The sequence below is a fragment of the Callionymus lyra genome, chromosome 1, assembly GCF_982586985.1.
Source record: "Callionymus lyra chromosome 1, fCalLyr1.hap1.1, whole genome shotgun sequence".
Classification (NCBI taxonomy): Eukaryota; Metazoa; Chordata; class Actinopteri; order Syngnathiformes; family Callionymidae; genus Callionymus; species Callionymus lyra.
In genome coordinates this window covers 8,418,702-8,443,872 of record NC_141818.1, presented here as the reverse complement: position 1 = coordinate 8,443,872, position 25,171 = coordinate 8,418,702, and the positions used below count along the sequence as shown (strand labels likewise).

Sequence of the window (25,171 nt, the reverse complement as noted above, 5' to 3'; positions counted from 1 at the left end):
ACCAGGGCTCTGCGGGGACCAAAATGAGGACCCCAATCACACCCAGACCTAGACCCCGGGCCTGGTTTTCTCCAGGCTCCAGGAACACTTAGCCTTAGCTTAGAAAGTACATATTCCTGGGCTGTCTGGTCGTCTGGTTCCGGCTGTGGGCAGAGAAAATGGATGGGATAGACCCAGCGTCTGGGCTCGCGTCCAACTTTGCCATTGTCCCGGCTACGAGTCCATGTTCTCCAGGACCAAGTACAGGGATCAGAGTCTGTCCCGTCCAAGGGTCCCTGGTCCTCAGAGACGAGCGTGAAAATGAAAGCGAAACCACCCACATTTGGACTTCTCGGTTGATTTAGAGGTTCTACTCGGAGTCAGACCAGGGCTCTGCGGGGACCAAAATGAGGACCCCATTCACAACCAGACCTAGACAGGGATCAGAGTCTGTCCCGTCCAAGGTTCCCTGTTCCCGGCCACTGCAGGTTCTCAGAGACGAGCGTAAGAATGACAGCGAAACCACCCACGTTTGGACTTGCGGCAGGTTTAGAGGTTCTACTCGGACTCAGACCAAGGCTCTGCCGGGACCAGAATGGGTAGTCGTGGTCCATGGCTGTCTGGGGGTCCCTGGTTCCGGCTGTGGAAAGATGGTATAACTGGCAACTAATTGGCCGGGGTCCCGTCCCAGTTTTCCTTTGTCCCGGCTAGGGGTCTACGGAGCCTCTGGGTCTTCAGGACCAAGGTCTGTCTGGGGTCCTCGCCTGGGGCCCTCAGACTGTAGCTAGTTTTCTGTCAAAGGCCTCTGTGGCCCCTTGTTGAAGATGATGCAAAGAATGTCTTAAAGTCCCTCAAACTTTCCGATGAAATAATCCAGACTTGGACTCGTGGCAGCGACGACGTGTCGACAAGCGTTCACTAAAAACTCCCCCTCGATGGTCCGAGCTCCGGAGCCAAGCGTTTCCTCTCCGGACCCCTCATTAAACCTCCAGCCGCCGAACCAACTAGCAGAGAATCCTGCGCCGCGTTGCTTATGCAGCGATGCAGCCGGGCGGGTCCAGATCATTAGCGCCTCCTGCAGGGACCGGCGATGGAGGAGACAAACGACGCCGTGGATGCAGGTTCAAGCAACGATCGACGGAGCTTGTTATCGTTCACACGCGGACGAGCCGACAATTGATTCAGCGAGCGAGAGATTGAGCGGAAACATGTTATGTAACGTTTGACTTGTTTACCTCTGCCAAGGAGGTCGAGCGCTAGTTGGTGCTCGTGTCCGTCTGCGAGCAGAAGGACCGGTCGATCCGCGGCTCGGGAGATTGACAGCTGTCAATACCTGATAGTGTGTTAGGAATGAATCATTGGAAGACGTGATTTACTTCTAGTTAAAAAGCAGTCAATTATCTGCAGCTTTCGGTATAATTCATCGAAAATGATTTTCGAAAAATAAAATGAGTTCATGGAACATCCGTGAGTGATATTTCGACTCGTCTTACATTTTGTCTTCACAACCTTTTATTGAAATAAACTTATATTTATAATGGTGTTAGAAATATTACATCATCAATTATTGATTATAGGATTTATTTCTGGACAAACATTGTTTTATTCTATGTTTATTCAAAATGGCTTGTTTATGCCAATTTTATCAAATTAAAAAAAATCACATTTGACCATTTCTGCTCCTTGTCAATCTGTAAAAATATATTTTTGATCTGTTGGAATAGTTTGATTTCGGTTGAAAATTTTTTGATTTCGGTTGAAAATTGTTTGATTTCAGTTGAAAATTGTTTGATTTCAGTTGAAAAATGTTTGATTTCAGTTGAAAATTGTTTGATTTCAGTTGAAAATTGTTTTGATTTCAGTTGAAAAATGTTTGATTTCAGTTGAAAATTGTTTGATTTCAGTTGAAAATTGTTGGATTTCAGTTGAAAAATGTTGGATTTCAGGTAAAAATGTTTGATTTTAGTTGAAAATTGTTTGATTTTAGTTGAAAAATACTAAATTAAAGTTGAAAATAGTTTGATTATAGTTGAAAATTGTTTTATTTCAGTTGAAAATTGTTTGATTTCAGTTTAAAATTGTTTAATTTCAGTTGAAAAATGTTTGATTTCAGTTGAAAATTGTTTGATTTCAGTTTAAAATTGTTTGATTTCAGATGAAAATTGTTTGATTTCAGATGAAAATTGTTTGATTTCAGTTAAAAATAGTTTGATTTTTGTTGAAATTTGTTTGATTTCAGTTTAAAATTGTTTGATTTTAGTTGAAATTAGTTGGATTTCAGTTTAAAATTGTTTGATTTTAGTTGAAATTAGTTGGATTTAACTCTAAAATTGTACAATTGTATCTGATTGATGTTAAGAACAGAAAAGTTTGTGTAATTCATAGGACGTCGCACAAAAGAAAGTCTTTCTATGAAGCATTTTTAATATTTTCAAACAGGAAATGAATAGTAAATTCTGGGCCACAAGAGAAAATATATATTACAGCAATAACTTAAGGAAAGTACCGTAAGCAACAAGAGCAGAAGCATCACCTGAGCAGGTAACACTACAGACCAGCCATAGTGTCAACACTTGACCACCTTCACTTCCATCCTCGTCATGATTGACACGTGAACTCATCGTCCTCACAAACACCTGAGTCAGCATCAGAAACGTAGATGCGACGCGTGCGGTTCTTCCTGCATGATGACGCATCAACACCAGCACGCTTCAGTCCAGAACCATAAATCCGACCCTGAGTCCACACCGGCTCTTTGTCCAGGATTTTATGACTGCCTGTCACTCAGGCCACGACAGGAACCACACCCACCTCGTGAATCACAGCCTCTCTTTAATGACACCATTAGTTTTTTCTCTCCGTTCGACACCCATTAAAACACCGGCTCGTCCAAACTGAACCCACCACGGGTTCAACTTCTGATCCGGTCCACGACGACCGGGTCCACAACAAAATAAACATCTTGGAATTCTCTTCTAAACGGCGGCCGAAGATGACGGCGGGTCAGAGCGTCAGTGAGTGACGCGCCGGCGATGATGAAGACGGCGAGAGAAGACGTGAAAGAGAGACATCAATCTTCCGGGCGGACCCATGTGGTCCGTGGCTACCTGTCCCGCGTCTGACATCAACAAAGCCGAGCCTTCTGGGTAGTAATCAATCAGCAGCACTCTGACAAGCTGCTGAACAGTGTGTGTGTGTCTGTGTGTGTGTGTGTGTGTGGGGGGGGGGGGTGTGTGTGTGTGTGTGTGTGTGCGTGTGTGTGTGTGTGGAGGAAGTACTTAAGTGCATGACTGAGTGTTAAGAGGTTGCAGCCAAATTAGCCACGAGATCAGAAGCAACGGAGCCACAGGGTTTCGAGCTCAAAACAAATGATGTTTACGTATATTTTCCTCTATTAGAGATTAAAGGATGTATTTGATCCATAAGCTGCCATTTTGAGTGTTTTTGGTCGTCGTTTAAAAAGCATCGAGAACATGTTAATTTACGGGTCTATGCACGGGATTGATGCTCATTATTATCTTAAAAACTTTGTTTTACATAAATATCTCATCTTCTTTTTTTTTTTAAGCGTTATACTAGTCGTTAGTGTGATTTATTGTTTTTCTTTGTTTGAAGTTAAAATGCATTTATTTTAAACTATATATAAAGGACGATAAATGACATATACGTATACATACGTATAAATACATAACTAAATGTATAAATAAATAAATGTTTGAGTAAATATCAAAATATCAAAATAAATAAATACATAAATGACTTCTGATTTTATTTTAGTCGAAAAATTGTGCTTTTCTGTAAATATATACGTTCATTAATTTAAACATGTCAACATAAGTAAATATTTATACATTTTGTTTTTTATTTATTTCGACATTTTGTTTGCAGTATGGTCTAACGTCAGCCGGACATCAGTCAGTCAAAATATTTAAATGAATGTATAAATATATACAAAACAGAATAGTTCTTTCAACGAAAATAAAATCAGAATTCATTTATTTTGACAATTATTCAGACATTTATTTATTTATTTATACTTGTCATTTATTGTCCTTCATAGCTTTACAAATAACTATTACTTACTAACTTACTTAACTTACTTTACTATACACAGTGTCCCATAAAAATGACACGACTCCTTTATAATGATATATATATACGTCCTTTTTATTTAGTAATTTTGGTTTGGTTTGTTTAAAAAAAAAAGGATTTTGTGTATTGAAATATGATTGTTTCTCTGAATAATAATTTGTTTTGTTTTCTTGTTGTAAGAATCCTAAAATACTTTGAATATAATTTATTATACAAGGTGTCCAATGAAAATAATATGAATTATTAATTTGTCTGTTTTTTATATTTATTTAAAAATAATATGGCTTGTTTACACCATTTTCATCAAATAAAAAAAAATGGCATATTAACATTTGACCATTTCTGCTCCTTGTCTATATATATATATATTTATATATATATATTTAAACAGCCATTTTTGAACGTGAAAAAAAGAAAAATACAATACATTACGTCCAAAATAAATGGTCAGTGGCATCAATTATTCTAGATTATCTCTTATTTTTTGGTTTCCTGGATATTTGAACAAACTTTAAATCCATATAAATGTATAAATACCGATATACATTGTATATATTTACACATTCCAGGTTCTATGATAAGAAAAAATGCTTCAGAATTTTTCTTTTCATTAAATACAAGAAGAAAACCTTAATAATCGTCATCATTTATGAAAATGAAGCTGGATCAAACATTTCTCCTCATCATCAAACCGTGGACTAAGACGTCGAATTCTTAAACTCAGATCTCCGGCTCTGGACTCGCTAGCGAAGATGTTTACTTGTTATCTCTGCCGTGATATCAGTCACATTCCCAAGTGTTGCCAAGATTCCAAATCTCTGCCTCCGAGTTGTAATCAGGCGACGTGTTGAGAGATCAAGCTCTCAGGTACTGAGCTTTAAATTAACTGTCAGGGCTGACTAATGTGGCTTTTCTGTCTGACGCCCGCAGCCTCGCGTTTTTGCTGCTTTTAACAACTGATGGCAAGATTAGATGTTTGGCTGGAGAGAGAGAGAGAGAGAGAGAGAGAGAGAGAGAGAGAGAGAGAGAGAAAACCCCCTTTTTTTTGGCAGCAGTTTCAAAAATCCAGTTGCTCAACACCTGCTCCTTCATCATTACTGTATCAGATGATAAGAGTTTACTCACAAATACTTACAGCGTCCACATGTTATCACTCGTGACCCGAGAGGTGAACTAGTTAGAAACTATAAACTGAATCATCACTGACATCTCTCCACACGTGTCATAATGTACTGCAACAGCTGCATCAATCCTGTCATAATGTTCTTAGGTAGTTACAAATGTTGTTTTGTACGTAAAGTTTAATAAAATATAATTTTATTAAGGAGTTATCATTATAATCGATTTATTTACTTGCGAGTCATTAAATCGGCACGTTTTTCTAAGTCAATTTAATTATCAATACGTCTGGAACTACTCAATTAAAAACTTTAAGATTTTAAAATAGAGTACGACAAGTTTTGTATTTAAATTTGTATTCATGTTAAATAAAACTTTAGAAAGTTCCTAATTAAGGAATATTTCCCACGGTTTAATTGACCTTTTTCGTGAATATTTCTTGCCTCTTAAATGAATTAAAGTGAATATTAAGAACATATTTTAGTAGATTTTTTTAACTAAAAAGGTTTATAAATATTTTATTTACATGTTAAGGTTTATTTTATGTTGATTTTCTTCCGTTTTCTTTTCTTATCTGCTTAGTTTTAAATGTTTTTCTTATCATAATTCTGCCCTCACAACAGCCCCAGGATATAAAGTGGCCCCTGAGGTCATTGATTTTCCCACCAATGGCTCAGAGTTAAGAGTAAAGGTTATAGTGAGGCTGAGAATATGAATTAAAACTTGAAGAAAAAAATGTAAATGAAGATAAAATAATACATTTAGTTTTGATCCAACCGATCAAATGTTCCACGGCAGATTCAGAAGCAGTTTTTTTCAGAATAAATGATGGAAATGTTCTGATCATTCTATCGTGAAAGAGAAAAAATAAAGGTCGATACTTTTTTACCAGCGTGACTTGGATCTTGCAGAGAAGTACTCTGATAGTTTGAAATACTTTTAATTTCAACGCAGCAAGAACAACTTCAAACCGTCCTCACGATACGATACACAATAGTCATCTGACGATACAACTGGATACACTTAACTTGATGATAGATTTAAGCAAACGCTGGATTTTACTGACATAATTTGAATGTTCCATCAATCCATCAAAGACGTGCTGAAATGACATGTTTCTAGAATTATTGAAAGTGTTGCGAACAAGTATCTGAAAATAAGGTACATTTCCACAATGAACGGGGGAAGAGAATTTCAAAACACATCAAAAAGTCGTAACCTTTTTTTTTCAAACCTAACTCGGTCTTAACGTCAGCTTTAAAAATTTGCTGGAGTCGACTGTATCCTCTTATCCTCAGTCAACAACCGGGATCTTACGGGATCTATTATATAAATTACTCACTTACTTTTAGCTTACTTATAGGAATGTTTTTCGTTTTACTTTTCGTGCATATATCTTGACCCGTAAAATATTTTTCTTTAAATATTAGGAACATATTTAGAAAAAAAAAATACTTTTCTACCAGTTTACTTTACAACAAAAGGTTTATAATAATAAGTGTATCTGTATATTTAGGTTTATTTTATGTTAAATTAATTTGACGAGTTCAACTCAATCACACCATTTTATTTTTTTCTTTCCGTTTGGTATTTTTATTTCATTAATATAAATACATTTACAACTTCTTTTTTTTTTCAAACCAAAATCTGTCTTTACATAAACGTTAAAAGTTACTGGAGTCGACTGTATCCTCTCGTCCTCAGTCACCACCGGGATCTTACGCGATTTAGTTATATAAATGACTTACTTACTGAAAGAGGATTTAACAAGTGCTGCCATCTATTGGCCGGAGGTTTAATTGCAACACAAAAAAAGAGAATATTTTTCACGTTTATTGTTCATTTAAAAAACAACACAGTGCTTATAAACATCGGTATAATTGCGAAATATAAGCGTATGAATATTTTCCAACATGTCTAACGCTAGTCTGTGTTCGTTTATCTTGTTCTTTAACCATTAAATCGTTCGCAAACTCCGTAAAATCGAAGCACTACTACTTCACGCACGTGCGTTCGTTCGTGGAGAAAAAAAAGGCATCGTTGGCATCTTCATTACGGCGAAGCGTTCTCTCCAGAGACGCTCGTGGACGACTGCACTCCTTATTTATCTCCCGCTGGGACAGTCGACGTCAGAGCGTCGCCCGTAAATCATCCAGGAGCTCCATTAAATCAGCTCCGCAGCCAGATTAAATCTCACATAATTGGTTAAACGCATTATGCTGATTAATCGTTTCTACTGGAACACGGCAAAAAAAAAAAAATCCAGCATGGAAGATTGTTCTGATCCACATGATGGGATCGTTCCACGATTCTGGTAAAAGCTTTCTCTGCGACGAGTCCATCCATCCAATTAGCCTCGTCTCTCGTTCTCTAGGCTCTTAGGCTGGAAAACATTGAAAACGTCTCATCAGAGTCTCGTCCGTCGGCTTGGAGTCGCTTCATCCTCCGAGGCTAAATGTTCCGTCGCGCTCCGAGCGACGGCGTCACGACCGCAGACGTGTAATGACTCACGAAAGGCTGGAAGATCGTCCCGAACAACGGGGAGTTGTTGACGATTTTTTTTCCTGCAGGTAATCTGACCAAAAAAAAATCCCGTCGTTCAAAGTGGGTCGTGATGAAATTCTCTTGACCTTCGACGCCGACGTTGTCCGTCAAATTCAGAAGAGAAATCGATTAAACTCGCATTTGCTGGAGCGACGTCGTGTTTCCACAGAAACCACGTTTTTACACTTTGACTCGGACGTGAGATGAAAATTGCAGATCCACTCGACAGCAGTTTCTGTTTTGGTCGATGGATTTGTTTTTATCATGTCAAAAACACTACATGAAAAAATGGCAAAAGAAACACAATTATACAGTATATACAAAAATATATATAAAAATTTAGACAATTATTTTACAGAAAAGTTTGAATATATGTGGCCCTAATAAGTTCACAGTACATGTAGTAATTGTGAAAAAAAAAAACAATTTAATCTTGTATTTATTATTTTCTTAACTCTAAATACAACTTGCTTAAGTTCTTCTTTTCTTTGTCCTTTTCGTGAATATTTCTTACCCCTAAAAATAATTTTAGTAAATATTAGGAATATATTTAGAAAAGAAAAGTACTTTTCCTTAAATTAAAATCCGTACCAGTTTAATTTACAACGAAAGGTTTATAATAAATAATTTATTGGTAGATTTAGGTCTATTTTATGTCGAAATTAATTTGATGAGGTTCACTCTATCACATCATTTTGTTTTTTCTGTCCTTTTGGTATTTTTATTCCATTTATATAAGTACATTTAGAACTTTATTGACACTATTGGTTCTAGGAAACGATGTTTGTGAAGGTCCAGCTGATTGGACCAACCCTCCCCTAGTTAAAGAAAATTAACCAATAGGAGGCTTTCTTTGTTATAAGCTCCGCCCATATTTGTTTTCTCAAATCATAAGCATTTTTTTTCATCTCAAGTTCATCAAGTATAGAAACCCTACATAAGAAAATTATAAGAGAAACACAAATATGTATCAAAAAAAAAAGTATAAAATTAAATGAAAGAAAATATTTAATATTTATGTGGCCCTGATAAATAAATGTAAAATAAAGTTGTCCTTTAAGGAATATTTTATAATATATTTATTAACTATTAAGAAAATATTTAGAAAAGAAAAGTACTTTTCTACCAGTTTACTTCATAACCTAAGCTTTATAAATCAATAATTGACTATTTTAGCTTCATTTTATGTTGAAATTAACTTAATGAGTTTAACTCAATCACTTTTTTTTTGTAAAATCTGGCTTTTTTTGTGTCTGTTTGGTATTTTATTACATAAATATAAGTACATTTACAACTATATGGACACTACACGGTTCCAGAAAACAATGTTCGTGAAGGTCCAGCTGATTGGACCAACCCTCACCTTGTTAAAGAAGATTAACCAATGGGACGCTTTCTCTGTCATAAGCCCCGCCCACTGTGTTTGAATTTAAAACAGCTGATTTTGCTTTTGAAGGTTTTCCAGGATAATATAATGGAATGTTCTGGTCGTATGAATGCTATTGTGCTCCGACATATAATTACTCATGAAGTCTGAGGATCATATATATAATAAAGCCATTCCCTGCAGCGATATCTGACAAAAATCCCATCATGCACGTGGCTCGTGATGGAACCCACTTGACCTTCATCACAGTTAAACCTTCGCGCCGCCATCACCGTCGTCCATCAAATTCAGAAAAAAAAAAAATCGATTAAACTCACATTCGCTGGAGCGACTTTGTGTTTCCACAGAAACCACATTATGCAACACTTATGGCTTTGGGTTTCGGTGGACGGTTCTTCACCCTCACGAAAGATCAGCCTCGTCTCCTGCTGCAAGACTTCCCATCGTTTCCTCTCTGGACCGACGTGCTCCTGACCTTCCTTTCGCACACAGAGCTTGTTTTGTTTCGTCTGTTTTTCCTTGATCTTTGTGCGTTTGCTCTGGCAGCCTCACCTCACGCCCACGCACTAATGCTCCGTGTGTGTGTCATGCCAGCGCTTTTTTCTGCAACAACTTCACAACTTCAGCACAACAAAGCGTCCGCGAAACGGCGAGTCTGTAGCTCAAGGTATGTTTTACTGGAGAACAATTGATGCTCGGTTTATAATGAATACTTTAATAAAAGCAAGTTTTCTTGGAGATGGAAAGCGTGTCCTTGCAGGAACCTGTGGGTTAATGTGACTCATGTGAACATTACTATCAAGAAAAGACCTTCTTATGATTCACGAGACTCCCTCCGTTCCTGCTAATGAACGACGCGAGCGAAGGAATGAAAGACAAACTGAATCATGAGCCGAGTATTGATCGCAGATGAATACTTCACAAGCATAAACACAAAAGACATGATGATGACGGTTCTGGAGACTATTTTATCATCGGGAATAAGCTACACTAGATTTGTTTTCGTCAATGCAGCAGAAATGCATCGAATCTCACTTCATATGATCACAAACTAAACTTCTACAATATAGAAATAATGATCTACGTCACTTTTATCATGGTCTCATTGTGTTATTGTGTTGTTTCACCACTAGGGGGCCCTGAAGTAAGGTAAGGTAAGGAAGAACTTTATTGATCCTAAGGAGGTCTCCTTCGGGAAATAGTTTTTTGTTATTATGGACAAACTCTGGCCAGTGCGACTCCCTTATAAACTAAATCAAATATATATATATATATATATATATATATATATATATATATATATATATATATTTAGCAGACTCCCCCCCCCCCCAAGAGACTTAAAACAACAATTCCAACACTGATGGGAGTAGGCTGCTACGCAGGTGTCTTGCTTAAGGACAGAACGGCACAATATTATTGCTGGGATTGAACACGCAACTTTTTAAGCCACGATCCGACCACTTTACCCACTTTATCGTCTATGAATGTTATTGTGTCCTTTCACCACTAGGGGGCCCCACGAGTTGGGACAGAATCTGGCGTCAAACGCTGAATGAAAAACTGAAGCAGCATCTGTGATGTCACTCGTCTGCTACTAAACAAAAATTTCAAAGTCATCTCGAAAATGCAGTATTCAGGTTAAGAGGCAAAGCTCGGGAAGTCTGAACAATGATTGGCTGATATAAGACATTTATTCAAGGCTACGGTTGGTGAGTAGGTAAGTTAGGTTACTATGCGGATTCACAGAAACTGACGACCGGGAATATGATCTAAAAGAAAAGATTCTTCACTGTACAGAATGAAATTAATGTTTAGTTCCCAAGACTTGATTTAAAACCAGGATGGATACATGTTATTAAGACCATCAATCTAAGGTTTATTCGCTCTGTGTTAGCAACTTTCCATCTTTCTGCCACCAGCCTCAAGTGGACACTTGATGAACTGCAGCTTTTTGCACTTCCCCATTAGCTTCCCTTTTAAATACCCATGTTGCACTTTGATTTACCTGCATAAATCATTCAGTCTGTGTGGGTCTATAATCAAGTGTGTATTGTTGGTTGCGTCAATAAATTTGATGTGTTTGTTTCAAATTTCTAAAATTGTTTCAATTACAATCAATTCATTATGCAATTTCCCGCCACTTATTTTATGAGCCGTCAAAATATTTCCCAAGTAGCCTTAGCTTTCAGCAAGATCCTTCTTTTTTTTTACGTAAAAATTTACTCCAGTTTCATTTTTTCTTTTATACCCTATATTACATAAAAGTCTTGGTCTATATATGTATTCCAGTCGTTCTGCCACCAGCCTCAAGTGGACACTTTATGAACTGCAGATTTTGCACATAAGTTTTATTTTTTAAACGCTGGATGTTGCACGTTGGTATACTGTTGCTTGTGTGTTTTGTTTTTATACGTTTTTTTCAGAATGTGTACATTTGTTTTAAGTTTCTAAATTTGTTTCAATAATTTCAAATAATGTGGTCAATATCTCAAAGATTGCTTGATCCAAAATAAAAATGATAATATTATTATTTTGTAATTAACTAACATTTCGGTTTCATTTTTCTCAAACTTTTGATACTTTATACGTCATTAAAGTCTGTTTTTAGTTGTTTTTTTTTCTTGGTTTGTACGTGACTTCCTGTCTTTTTGCCACCAGCCTCAAGTGGACACTTGATGAACTGCAGCTTTTTGCAATTCCCCATTAGTTACCCTTTTAAATACCCATGTTGCACTTTGATTTACCTGCATATATCATTCAGTCTGTGTGGGTCTATAATCAAGTGTGTATTGTTGGTTGTGTCAATAAATTTGATGAGTTTGTTTCAAATTTGTAAAATTGTTTCAATCATTTCAAATAATGTGGTCCATATCCCAAAGAGCTTTATGATCCAAAATAAAAAAAATATAATATTATTATTTTATAATTTACTTTAAAATTTCAGTTTAATTTTTTCTCAAACTTTTGATACTATATATGTCATTAAAGTCTGTTTTTAGTTGTTTTTTTAGTTTGTACCCGACTTCCAGGCTTTTTGCCACCAGCCTCAAGTGGACACTAGATGAACTGCAGCTTTTTGCAATTCCCCATTATCTTCCAATTTAAATACCCTCGAACTACCTGCATTCATCCTTCAGTTATAATATATATTTTCAGTTTGTACAGAACAATATTCTATTCCATCACAACATAAAATGCATCTCCTGACGTTATCCATCAATGATAACATGGAGATAACGAAAGCAACACGATTTATTGAGTGTATTAACGTGGGATTTAGTGAACAAGAACTCGAGAAATTGAGTTAACTAACCAAGTCTTGTGACAAAAAAGTCAATTTAATTTCAAAACCCCTCACCCACGTCGCCATTAAACATGAAGAGACAAACTATTTCCAGGCTGAACAGTCAATAAGAAGCTTCAGAGGACGCGCTCAGCATGTGACACTTCACAGGTTCTTGTGCGATAATCAAGCATGTTTGTTTGTGCGTCGGCAACACAATCTCTCCTCCAATGACTCACTACTTTGCATGATTCTTCTTGATCGCGCCGCCGTCTGTCGGAGAACAGGCCCGCGATAATGACGCCGGCGCTGAAGGCTGAAGGGAAGATGTGGAAATGAAATCAGACGTCTATTCTTGAGCAACAATGCCCTGATGGGGAAAGACAGAGGGAAGAGGAGGGCGAGAGTTGAAGACTGAAGGAGGAGAAAGTACAGGGAAATTAGATTTAAAGAGGGGAGAGAGAGAGAGAGAGATAGAGAGAGAGAGGGAGGGCGAGAGAAAGAGAGGATGAGGAAGAACTGGAAATAAATCAAAAGCCTGAAAAAAGAGATGATATAGTGGGGAGTGATGGAGAATAAGAGGGGGAGGCAGGGGGAGAAAGGAGAGAGAGCTCTGGGGAGGAAATCAGCTGCTTTCTAATGGGTGCTGATTACATCTCCTACTAAATGTCAAGTATATTTCCATTTAAAGTGCCTCTGTGCTTAAAACAGGATGAAGACAGACACACCCGGACCGTACACACACACACACAACACACACACACACACACTCACAACACACACTTGTGACCCACAAAAACACACATGTACGAACACGTGCGTCATGCATGTGAAGCAACATCTCTGGTGATTCTGATCCACTGGAAAAATCTAAAAGTTCAGAAGAAATTCTACATCATGTTTACATTTTTATTAAAAGGTGAAAAACGTGTTAAAAACCGGTTGAAGAGTGTGTTTCGTTACACTAGTTAGACTCGGAGTTAACCAACAAAAGATGAGATGAAATTGTTCACCAAAAAAAGGGGAATTAAATGCATTTTTTAAATAAAAAACGTTGACTAATTTACTCAAAAGTATATCTGGGTCGTCTGTGAAAACCAGGCCTTTTGTTTCGACCATTTTATACAGCAGCTGTTTGTAAAGACAAACTTTTGAAACACAATTACAAGTTTTGAAGATTTTTTTAGAATGTTTTCATGATTTTCTGTTTTTTCTTTTTTTTGGGGGGGGGGTTGTACATTCATTTCAAGTTTGTACATGTGTTTCTTAGTTTCTGAATAGGTTTCAAAGATTTGGTGAATTTTTAAAAAGTTTTTTAAAGATTTGTTTCAATAGTTTGTAAATTTGTTTCAATGTTTTGAGAAAAAAATGTTTTTAAGTTTCTACATGTGTTTAAATATTTTCTATATTTGATTCAAGATTTTGTACATTTGTTTTGAGTTTGTAAATGTGCTTAAACAGCTTAAAACTTAGTTTCAAGGTTGTAAATTAGTTTGAAGTTTGTCGATTCAAAACTATTCATTCGTTTTGCTTTTTACCGTCAGCGTCGTTTTCATTTTAAAATCACAATATCCCAACAAAAATTCTATTTCAATTCAATTTTTTTTTACCAAAGTTTTATTTAATACAACATAAAGACATTTAATACTATGCGTTTTATGAAATGTACATAAAGTAAGATATAAATCATAGGGTTTTTTTTAAATGGCTTAAATTACTTTTAGAGACTAAGATTAAAGACTTTCTTTAAGTGACATCTCAGGCAGGAGCCAAGGTCTCAAGCAGGCAAGTTCCAAAAAATCTAGGTCACCGTACTCGCTTGATAACCATGGTAGCTAGATAACCGTGCTCGCTGGATAACAATGCTAGCTAAATAACCTTGCTAGCTAAATAACCGTGCTCGCTAGATAACCGTGCTAGAAAGATAACCTTGCTGGCTAGATAGCCGTGCTAGCTAGATAACCGTGCTAGCTAGATAACCGTGCTAGCTAGATAACCGTGTTAGCTAGATAATCATGCTCGCTAGATAACCGTGCTAGAAAGATAACCTTGTTGGCTAGATAGCCGTGCTAGCTAGATAACCGTGCTAGCTAGATAACCGTGCTAGCTAGATAACCGTGTTAGCTAGATAATCGTGCTCGCTAGATAACCGTGCTAGCAAGATAACCTTGCTGGTTAGATAGCCGTGCTAGCTAGATAACCGTGCTAGCTAGATAACCGTGCTAGCTAGATAATCGTGCTCGCTAGATAACAGTAAACTGCACTGGTCCTGCAACACAGACCATGTATATAAGAAGGTTCAGAGTAGACTGTACTTTCTGAGGAGGCTTGGATCATTTAACATCTGCAAGAAGCTCCTCTGCATGTTCTACCAGTCTGTGGTGGCCAGTGTCCTGTTCTATGCTGTGGTGTGTTGGGGTGGAAATGTGTCCAAGAGGAGTGTCAACAGGTTGGACAGGTTGATCAGGAGGGCTGGCTCTGTGGTTGGAATGAAGCTGGACTCACTGGTGACAGTTGCTGAGAGGAGATCATTGAACAAACTACTGTCCATCATGGATGATGACAGTCATCCTCTCAACACTGTCATCAGTGAGTAGAGAAGCAGAATGAGTGCACGAATGCTCCTCCCATGATGCAACACTAATAGACTCAAGGACTCATTCATTCCTCGGGCTATTAAATTGTGAAGTGAAAGTATCTGGATGTTCTGTTCTATGTTAGTCTTTGTATCCTTTGTCTTTGTTGTTTTTCTTTCATCTGTTGTTCTTTGTCTTTATCTTTAGACTTAGATTGTGTAATTGTGTTCTTTCTCTTTATTTCTCTTGTTCTTATTTTATTTTTGATTTATTTTTTATAAAAAAAATGCTGTATTTTCTGTGGCTATTGGAAACAACAATTTCAATCAATAAAGTTTTACCTTACCTTACCTTACCTTAACCTTGCTGGTAAGATAGCCGTGCTAGCTAGATAGCCATGCTAGTTGGATAACCGTGCCCGCTGCTGTCATTCTGAGTTGACTTTGATGGATAGTGAAAAGAATGAATGACAATGAAGTTTTCTATTTAAGCCAAATGGCAGCTGGATACTCGTTTGTCTTCTGTTGTTTTGCTTCACATACGTGGATAATACAGACGTGCTCGAAGGCTTTTGGGACAAAAAAAATGTGTTTGTTTCTCAAGTCTTGTGCACTTGTGTGGGTGTGTGTTTGTGTGTGTGTGTGTGAACGGTCACATCTGTTTTTCCGCTACGAGTTTTTCTCCATCCATTCTTTGTTGTATGTCCATGAATCAAGCACAAATGACACAAAGCCCACCTCGGGCCCATCAATAACACACACACACACACACACAAACACACATTTATGCTTTATCTCAACCCTCCCTCAAATCTGCTCGGAACCAATGAGGCATGTCCTCCCATCGGGCCCCGGTAATGACTGCCAATCACAATCAGCGAGCCTGTGCCCAGAAGCAAAGTGCAGGAAGATGGATGAGTGGCCCCCGGGGGCCCCGGCTGCAGCCGAACCAACAGAGCTTTGAGAAACATTTTATATGTCACCATAACAGACACACACATATGCTGCGACACAGCCACGCGTACGACTCTCGCTCCTGACTCAGCCAACCACAGCGTCCGAATACGCGTGTGTGTATAGACATGTATGTGTGTAGTGTGTGGTGTATTGTTGACTTGTAGTGTTGTGTGTTTGATGAACATAAGCCATTGTTTTGAACACAAGTGGACTCTGAGCTGTTGAGGACTGGCTGGGAAATGAACTTGTGTTGGCATCTGTGTTTCTGCGATCACCGTCTCACTGCAATCTTTCTTTTATTTGCATATAGTTTGGCCCCGAGACAGGTCGGCCGAAAAGAGTATGTTTTATGAATTTTATTTGGATATTCCGTTGAGATCAAAAACAACCATTTCACAAAAAAAAAAAAAGTCAATATTTCTTAGATAGCAAAAAAAACAACCTATTCAACTACAAGGAACAAACACTATCACTCTAATGCCCTAAAACAAATGTATTTGTGGTATCCCTTATCATCTCTGGGTCAAGGTGACCCAAAGATTTGAAAACGAATGTGTTTGTGGTATCCCTTGTGTAGTCTCTGGGTCAAGTTGACCCGAATGCCCTAAAACAAATGTTTTTGTGGTATCCCTCATGTTGTCTCTGGGTCAAGGTGAGCCGAAGACCCTAAAACAAATTTATTTCTGGTATCCCTTGTTGTCTCTGGCTCAAGGTGACCCGAATGCCCTAAAACAAATGATTGTTTGTGGTATCCCTTATGTTGTCTCAGGGGTCAAGGTGAGCAAGATAACACAGAGATAACACAAGGGATACCACAAACCGATTTGTTTTCAGGACAAGGTGACCCAGACAAAACAAGGGTTAAATGGAAAATCAAATCGTTATTCGTCTGTTCTTTGTCCGACTCAGCATTTCCTGATCAATTTATTGAAAAAAACTTTCATTAATGTGTGTTTTTCTCCCGAAAATCAGACAAGCATAAATAAAACAACATAATAATGAGAGTAATAAACAAATACGGGTAATATTTTATGGTAGAGCTTTTTCAAAAGCCTACCTACAGAAGATTGAATATATAGTTCTGGTTCCCTCTACTGTTCGGAGTGCGCCGTTGCACTGTTGTCGTGAAAAACGTTTCAGCGCTTCTTTTTTTTTCCAAAACATGAGAAAAATGTCAAAATCTTAAAGCAGCTACAGGTAGTTTGAGTACCTTTATATTTTTGTACTAAAATATTTGCATAAAACTTGTGATGAGACATCGACTAAAAACTAGTTGAATGACTCGTATATCGTGACTTGAGGTATTTTATGTGACTTTTATCTTCACTGTAAAAGTTCTTGGGGGATGGTGTGAACATGCTACATATCTACTGGTTGTGGTGGGCGGGGGTGGGGGGGGTGAATTACGGTACAAAAACAAAGTTAAAGTTATGTTATTTACAAAGCCGTCATAACACATATCATATTTCATTATCTACAAGTCTGGAAACAGAAAATTTGTCCCACTGCTACACACTGGGACATGGCAACTTTTGAGACGTTTAGTGAGTGCTCATGGGAAATGTAGTTTCTAAACTAAACACTACCACTTTAGTCCACTGGCGTCGCTCGACTTCAAATCGCATAGAGCTGCTTTAAGTCGTGCTAACCCTTATACCGTAAGTCAACAAAGCAAGCTAGACCAATGCAATGCTAACATGCTAACCGAACACCCGTGCTAATGAGAGCAAACTCGTTTTCATTCTATTATAATGAAAAAATAGAGAAAAAATAAATTCCCTGGCTGATGTTGACAAGCGTTCTCTGGAGTGTTCTTTGCCCAGCATGAACCTAAGGTTGCACGGTCAACTACCACTCTGTGTTCAAGGAACAAAAGAAAAATAATAAAAAAAAGGTCACAGCCAGCAAAAAGGCTTGTTGCTCGAGCTCAAGAAAAGGCGTCCAGATGTGCCAAAGACTAAACTCTGACAAAGAAACTTCCTGCTGAGACGCCGAGGAACCAAGCTTTGAAGAAAAAAACGCACTCAACTTTCTCAATAACATGGTCCGAGCTCAAATGGATGAAAAGAAAAAAAAAAACGCTCGCGTGTCCTGAATCTTTTTTTATTTTTTTTTTATTATTTTGGCTGCGGCGTCTCCGCCGTGGATCGGCGCCAGAGCAAACCTCGGGAGAGCGAGATAATGCAGGGAATGAGAACAGAAAGAACTGAAGCTCTGAACTAGATGGATAAGCTGCGAGAGCATTGGGGAACTAATGAGAGCGACTTTCTTCTTTAGGCTCGGCTTGTTAAGAAATACTTTGGATTCTTTGTGCTGCGATACTTTCAGCCGGTGCTGCCGTTGTCGTCTGTGACATTTGTTATCTTTTCTTAAAGAAACAATGATGAGGTTCGAGGTTCAAAAAACACCACCTCATGTCACCCCCTGGTGTTAATGAGCAGCGTTTTTTTTTTAACTGATCGAATCCGTGATTATTCTCGTCGGGATTTTAAAGGACGTCGGATCCGATTTTTCTCGTCCTCGACGTCAGAACGTGTAACACTGGCCTCCAGTCAGACGCACACCGAGGACCATTTCATCAGGTAACAAACACAATCTTCATAAATATTTAAGTTCACAGCCGCCGGCACTAAAAAAGTTCCTTGAACAACAGAAGCTCTAAAATTGTTAACATCGCTCGGTGAATATTTTCCTTTGTGCTGCTCTTAGAAAAACAGTTGAGATGTGACTTTTTTTTTGTTTGACCAGAAGATCTTCTATCATCTTGATTTGATTGATTTGAGATCTGGTTCTGGTATCGAGGAGGGAGGATGAGTCCAGCATGGGTTGCAGGTAGGCGGGCGAGCGCTGCAGTCGGCGCTGCGGAGGTGTTGTGTAGAAGATTCTGTGGCAGGTTGTGGATCAGCTGAGCGTCTGCATTCATGATGAGCTGATGACAGGAGGGAGTCAGGAGGGAGTCGCAGGAGAGGCAGAGATGACAAGATCATGCATCAGAACCTGAGGTTCCTTTTGGGGGGTTTGGGAATAGACAAGAAGGTCCAATAGTACCAAGTGAAGTGACTTCACCAGTTGTCTAATGAACCTTCACAATCCCCTGGTTTTACCAAAAAACATCGTTTTTTTTTGGTTTGTTTGTTTGTTTGTCCAACCATTCTGACAATGAAAGGTGGTCCGTGAAGGTTCTCATTCATCCTGGTCATGGTTCTTCAAGAAGTTCAGAAGTGAGTCAACTATAGACGTTATGTTCCTCATCCAAGGGACTACTTCTGTTCCAAATGAGCCTTTTTTTTGTTCTTATCTCCTTGTAGTTGATCCATCAAAGTCCACTTAAAACTATTATTTCCACTTTTGCTTTGCTTTCAGTTTTTGACAAAATATTTTAAATTATAAAGTTATCTATCGTAATGTTAGATTAAAATGATTATACACTATACGTATACGCCATACTTAAGTTAATGCTAAAAGATAATCAAAATATAAAGTATAAATTACTCGCTTGATCTAAGAACGGGAACGTTTGACTACACAAAAATCTCAAAATCAACATTCCACTCAGACTGATTCACACTGGTTCAAGGCAAGCTTGGATCAGAATCAGAGATACGACATCGGTCATTTAAAACATCCGTTTATCTGCAAATCACGCGTTAAATTGTAGATCAAAGAACGAAGCAAGACACACCCGGGAAAGGGGGGCTAAAAGAAGGAAGAGAAGATAACCCCTGTCCAAGAACATTTGAATGATTAGATTACAAGAAAACAAATTAGGATGTCTCTCAATGGGGGATCAGGACACGGGGAACTTGAAAGGACCATTTGGCCGGAAAGAGAAGACGGGAAATATAGCGATGTTTCTACAGATCGGGAAATTTTCTCCCGGGACTATTGAGCTGTACAGTCGACGGGACAAAGCGACAGAAGCGACTCTGTGTTTTGATCGTTTTAGTAACAAGGGCAAACTTCACCACGCCAAGGTCATCCGAACCCCCTATGCTTCAAAACATAGACTTTTTGTTGTATTCATATATGTGAATTATTTTAAAACACGTTTCAGTTTCAATTCTTTTTGTATTTTTAATATTTCAGATGGTTGTGAGATCTTTTAGCAGCAGGATCATGGTGTTCTGCTCTCTTTGTACGAGCTAGCTACTGAGTAAACAGCCATCTTGACACACGATATGACATCTTCACAGGTGCCTAAATCGGAAACTTGACAATCCGAAAAAATAAAAATCACGGTAGTTTGCGAGTGTTCAATGAAAATGGTTTAGAAATCTAGATCATAGTTACTTCCTTTCTTCTCTTTTCGACAAAAATCTCATAGGCCCCTCTAGCGCCACCTGGCGTCCCCACTTTAAAAAATCCATCCACTATCGAACCTTATAAATATGTCTTCTTGTACTCAGTATAACACCTTCACCTTTTCCCTCCTCTGTGACTTCTTCTTCTTCAAGGGGAACCTTGTGTTCCATCACATCCCAAAAGTTCTGTGCAGATCATTAGACTGTTCAGAGCTGTCAGTGCTCAAGTAAATAAGTAGGTTGGGGTCACACGTGTCAAACTTAAAACCAGGGGTTAAATCGGGGTCCACAGAGAAGAGATTTGAAGTTGGTGAAATAATCACTGTGTTGATATTGTAAGCCACAGAGATCACGGTGTTCAAGGATATTTTACAGCAAACATCTTAACGACCAAAATCCATCTGAAAACTAAACTAAAAATAAAAACTAAATGGAAGGTAAGTCGGGGATAAAAACGTCAGACTCGCTCGGATCATCTTCGTGAAACAGGTTGTCAGATTTCTACTGAGCCAACATCTCACGTCATGAAAACAAACAGCAGCTACAGCAGCATGTTGTCACCAGACTAGACAAAGTAACAAGAATTCCTCCTAAAATCATTGAAACTAGTTGGTTGATGACGATAGAAAAAAAACTTTAGTCTTTTAATAATGATTGATGTATGATTCACTTATTATATTAGACTATTTTAACAGTTTGTTTTCATGTCTAAATAACAAGGATCTGTCTCTCCTGGATTTAATACAAAACTCTGCAGCGAGAATTTTGACCCACTCTAGTAGAAGAACTCACATTTCTCCGATCCTTAAAACTCTTCACTGCCAGTTTCTTTCAGGATCAACTTTAAAATTCTGGTTCTTGCTTTCAGATCTATTCATGGTCTCCTTCAAGAAACATCTTAAGACATTCTTATTTGTGCTTTTCCCTGATTTACTGGGACTCTTGTTTGTATTATGTGTCTTGGCATTTAATAGTAAATAGTTTTAACTTTGTATTGCTTTTGATTGTTTAAGCGCTTTGTGACCCTGGTCTAGAAATGTGCTTTACAAATAAAAATGTATTACTCACTTACTTACATATTTGATTTAAATAATTCTAAAATATATTCCACAATACCACAAAAACACAGAAATAATCTGTGTTACAATACTGTCAATACACAATCATATCCTGATCTGAAGTTGAAATCTGACGCATTATTTTAACGTTAAAACATATAAAATAAATGCTGGTTATTTATGGTTATACATGGTCTAAACAAGATTTGTGAAAAGGTTGATGAGGATGGAAAAAAATCTTACATTTTCTTTCATGAACACTTCAGTGATTACATTTTTATACGCCCACTTTAATGTACAAGTCACTTATTGTATCGTTTTTTTAATCATCATTAAATTGTTATTTAAACTCGTTTCATTCATTAGCTTGTAGCAACATAGCTCCAAAAATGAACTATTTCATAGTTCCTTTTTTCTATATGAACTTTTTGAAAGTAATGAAGTATGAAATATATGTGTCAATAATTATATATCTTAAGTATAATTCAGATAACATGCTACACATCAGTTAGAGCAGACCTGGGGGCCACTTGCGGCCCATTGACTGTATTCATGTGGCCCTCAAGAAGGTCAAAGATCATGTATAAATAATTGTATTAATTTCTATGATTCATTACTAGTCTCTAAGTTTGAATATACAGTTTTTGTTGTAATCATTAAGTGAGTTTTTATTGCCCATTACAAAATGTACGTAAACATTTAGGATTAGGATTTAGGATATATATTATAATATTCACATATTTAGCTTCATTTTATGATTGGATTTTATACTTTTCACTTGTTTATTTTTGCTTGATGGCCCCTTATGGAGAAACATTTCTTTCTTTATTATTCAATAAAAAATGAAAGTGACTATAACTAAAAAAGTAAAGACTTCAAATCCAAAAAACTAAAATACTTAAAATAAAAATAAATAAAAAATACACACACATAATGTGGCCGTGCAACAAAAAAGAAAACTTTCTATTAAAGAAAACAGTTGTTTTAATTAAAGAAACTTTTTTTTATAGACCTTTTTTTTATTGAATAATAAATAAACAAATCTACTTCCATGGCCCCTCACTACAGCCACTGTATCAAATGTGGCCCTTGAGGCAAATGAATGGTCCACCACTGCGTCAGAAAAGAGACTCTTCAATTAAATGTACTGTTGCTTGTTTACAAGTTTCGAGGACAAACAAAGGGTCACCTTTTCTCAAGACCCCTGAGAACTACATCAAGACCAACAATGGTCCGCACCGCTTCCACAACTCGATAAAGAGTTCAGCCTTGACTCTGATTCTAACCCCGTCTGGTTCTTCACGCCGTCTGTAAATGAAAAGCCGGCGTCAGGTCTGCCCTTGTCAGCACCGGCCGACCCCTCGCATCGATCGCTCTCCTCTACTGTACATCTCTTTTAATTAAAGACACGCCGTAATCTGGCTTTCCATCAGAGCGCATTAACCAACGCGCCGCTGTCACTTCCACCCCGCGAGTCCGGCCCCAGATAGAGCCTCGCATTTGCATGTATCGACGAGAGGTCCATTGATTTGAAGACTTTGATCTGTGATGGGTTTTTTGTCAACAATCAAAAATTGACAAGGTGCATTTTTTGAAGGTTTTATTGATGATGGAGTTTTACAATCACAAGGACACTCGTTTTCGTTAATGAACTGATGTCAATAAAGATTTAACTTTTTAGAAACTTATGTTTGGCTAAAGGGCCGACATCTTATCAACCTCGATAATCTGGTTAACAATTTGATTTAAACCTGGATTTTTCTGATTTTTCTGGTTGGTTTACATCTGCAGCAGCTTCTGGTACATGTTGATAAACATTCAATTATGTTTTTGAAACATTATGTTTCATTATCGGGGAATGTAAATCAATTATACTTTTGCTATAGGCGGCGCTTGAAAACATCAATTAAACAGCACTGAAACAGTGCATACCTCTGCCAATGGCTTCAATATCACCTGGGCAAAGTATATATAAATATATATATATATTTATAAAGCTTTTTTTCACACACACACACACACAACCCATGTTTAAACGGGGTGCACATGTATTAGGAATTATTTTGAACATATAATTTATTTGCAAATGTTCCATTTCCAATCTGCAAAAACTTGAATTCTTGTTGGATTTAAGCATTTCAGTTTACATCTGCAGCAACTTCTGGTACATGTTGATAAACATTCAATGTTGTGTTTGAAATATTATGTTTTATTATCAGGGAATGTAAATCAATTATACAATTGCTATAGGCGGGGCTTGAAAACATTAATTAAACGGCAGGGAAACAGTGCATACCTCTGCCAAGGGCTTCAATTTCACTTGGGCAAAGTATATATATATATATATACAGTATATATATATATATATATATATATATATATATATATATATATATATACTGTATATTTATAAAACTTTTTTTCCAGAATCACAATTGGCAACCCATGTTTAAACAGGGTGCACATTAATTAGGGATTATTTTGAACATATCATTTATTTGCAAAATTTCCATTTACAATCTGCAAAAACTTGAATTCTTGTTGGATTTTAAGCATTTCAGTTTACATCTGCAGCAACTTCTGGTACATGTTGATAAACATTCAATGTTGTGTTTGAAATATTATCTTTTATTATCGGGGAATGTAAATCAATTATACAATTGCTATAGGCGGGGCTTGAAAACATTAATTAAACGGCACAGAAACAGTGCATACCTCTGCCAAGGGCTTCATTTTCACTTGGGCAAAGTATAAATATATATATATATACTGTATATTTATAAAGCTTTTTTTCCAGAATCACAATTGGCAACCCATGTTTAAACGGTGAGCACATTTATTAGGGATTATTTTGAACATATAATTTATTTGCAAAATTTCCATTTACAATCTGCAAAAACTTGAATTCTTGTCGGATTTTAAGCATTTCAGGCCAAGAATAGACGAGTTTGTGGCCTAAGAAGACCAACACACTATTAAGCAGCTTCTTTAACAATTAAGAAAATGGATCAAAAACAGAGATAAAGCATAATCTGAATTTAATTATTATTAGTTTTTCACATTTGCAGCAGTCCACACGACCTTGTGTATTCACATGTTGTTGTTCAGCTCCTGGACTCGAGGGAGGCGAGTTGAAGGAGGGTAGGCGTGACACACATCAGCTTCTGGCAGATTTTCGAAAGCCTACGAAAATAAGTTTTGGACATACTCGATAAAACTTTTTTTTTATTATTATTATTTTTTTGTGAACTTTCTGCCATCGACCACCATCAGGAACGCTAACAAACTTGGTTGTGGCTTCGGTCCGACTAGGATGGAGCTCATGAAATACATGCGTCAACTTGTCGGGAAGAAGTTAATATGATCGACACGTAGAGACGTCGTACATCATAAGATGATGCTTCAGCGTTTGTTGGTCGTCCTTGTTGAAAACACACGTCTGTTTTTAACCGTGTAAAGCGATAATGCTAATCTGCTTATGTAAGTAAGTAATTAGTATTTATATAGAGCTTTTCCAGACCAGGTAGTTTTGGAACTCCTTCACAAATGACCCTTTAGGTCATAAGTTCTGATTATTAGGTGATTATTAGTAAGTAATTCGACTGAAATCTTTGACATTTAGACTTTCTTTTATTGTCATTGCACAGAAAACACAGCCGTGAAACTGGCAACAAAGTTTCGTTGCTTGGCAACCGTTAAACACAGCAGACTGAATGTATATATAAAAATTATAAATATTAATATTAATAAGTTAAAAATAGTGCAATGTAGTATAATCAGTAATAAATAAATAACGTTTTAAATATTGCATATCATAATTAATGGATATAAAAGTATAAATATAAATAAGTTAAAAAATAGTGCAATATGTTA

General features: G+C 37.2%; 1 protein-coding gene across 4 annotated transcripts in view; it reads right to left on the bottom strand.

The window, feature by feature from the left end:
- The window catches only part of stpg2 (sperm-tail PG-rich repeat containing 2), an 81,086-nt gene that overhangs the window by 11,475 nt on the left and 44,440 nt on the right, over nucleotides 1-25,171 (bottom strand). For 2 of the 4 annotated variants that reach the window (XM_087791827.1, XM_087791854.1), the window contains exon 14: nucleotides 7,490-7,573. The exons of the other annotated variants lie outside the window; for them this stretch is intronic. The gene's annotated coding sequence lies outside the window, so the exon portion shown is untranslated. Of the gene's footprint in view, nucleotides 1-7,489; nucleotides 7,574-25,171 lie in introns of those variants that run through there. 4 annotated transcript variants of the gene reach the window in all.